Raw genomic sequence first — 1,182 nt, 5'->3', positions numbered from 1 at the left:
TTAAAAAAAAAAAAAAAAGCTCCATGGCAGATGAGTCCAACATGTCGATATAATGAGAGTTAGCTACATGACACATGAGTCCAATTTGTGTATATATAGAGGACTAGCTATAAGGCAGAAGAGTCCAACATGTTCATACAGAGAGATCTTGCCATATGTTTGAAAATACAACAGGTCCATATACTGAGAGCTAGCCACATGGCAGACAAGTCCAATAAGCTCAAATACAGATAGCAACATACATGGCAGATCAATTCAACATATCAATTCACAAAGAGGTAGCTACATGGCAGACGAGTCCAAAATGTCTATATAAAGCGAGCTAGCTACATAGCAGAGTAGTGCAACATTTCCATATACAGAGTTCTAGCAACATGGCAGATGAGCCCAACATGTCCATATACTGAGAGCTACCTACATGACAGAGTATTCCAACATGCCTATATATAGAGTACTAGCTACAGGGCAGCTAAGTCCAACATGTCCATATACTGAGAGTTAGCTACATGGCAGATGAGTCCAACACGTGTATATTTAGAGAACTAGCAACAAGACAGATGAGACCAACATGTTCATACACAGACATCTGGCTACATGGCTGATGAATCCAACATGACCATAAACTGAGAGCTACCTACATGACAGACAAGTCCAATATGTTCATATACAGTGAGCTACCTATGGTAGATCAGTCCAACATATCCATGAACAGAGAGCTAGCTACATGGCAGACGAGTCCACAATTTCCATATAGAAAGCTAGCTACATGACAGTGTACTGCAACATTTCCATATACAGAGTTCTAGCTACATGGCAGATGAGGCCAATATGTCCATATACTGAGAGCCAACTACATGTCAGAGTAGTCCAACATGTCCATATCCAGAGTACTAGCTACATGGTAGATGAGCCCAAAATGTCCTTATAGTGAGAGTTAGCTACATGGTAGATGAGAACAACATGTGTACATTTATAAGTCAAGTTACAAGGCACATGAGTCGAACAAATTCATCCTCGGAGAACTGGCTACATTGTTGGTGAATTAACCTTATCCATATACTGAGAGCTACCTGCATGACAGACAAGTCCATTATGTTAATATACAGAGAGCTACCTATGGCAGATCAGTCCAACATATCCATACACAGAGAGTTAGCTACATGGCAGACGAGTTCAAAATGT

Source organism: Chrysochloris asiatica, unplaced genomic scaffold, assembly GCF_000296735.1.
Source record: "Chrysochloris asiatica unplaced genomic scaffold, ChrAsi1.0 scaffold00486, whole genome shotgun sequence".
Taxonomy (NCBI): domain Eukaryota; kingdom Metazoa; phylum Chordata; class Mammalia; order Afrosoricida; family Chrysochloridae; genus Chrysochloris; species Chrysochloris asiatica.
This window is presented reverse-complemented; position numbering follows the sequence as displayed.